Genomic DNA, 312 nt, shown 5'->3' with positions numbered 1-312 from the left:
GAGTTGTGCTGGTGTATGGGTCAGCATTTTGGAGCCTGAATTAATCTTCACTAGAGTACTTTCCTTAACCTAATCTTTTATTTCAGCCTGTACATTATATAGCTCGTTGGGGCCTGCTATTAAAAAAAGCCCTGTGTCTTTAAAAGGCAGGCCAGGCATGTGCAGGTGTTACTCTGCTAAGGCCTGGGGAGGAGCTGCAGGAGAGCTGGATTTCTTGGCCATGTAGCAGCAAACTGTTAAAAGAGCAGCTTAGCACAGGGGTAGTCACCTCACCCCATCTCAAAGCCTTGATTTAGGTGCTTCAGCAACCTA

Source organism: Gopherus flavomarginatus, chromosome 9 (assembly GCF_025201925.1).
Source record: "Gopherus flavomarginatus isolate rGopFla2 chromosome 9, rGopFla2.mat.asm, whole genome shotgun sequence".
NCBI lineage: Eukaryota > Metazoa > Chordata > Testudines > Testudinidae > Gopherus > Gopherus flavomarginatus.
The sequence above is the reverse complement of the archived record's forward strand: the minus strand, read 5'-3'. Positions refer to the sequence as shown.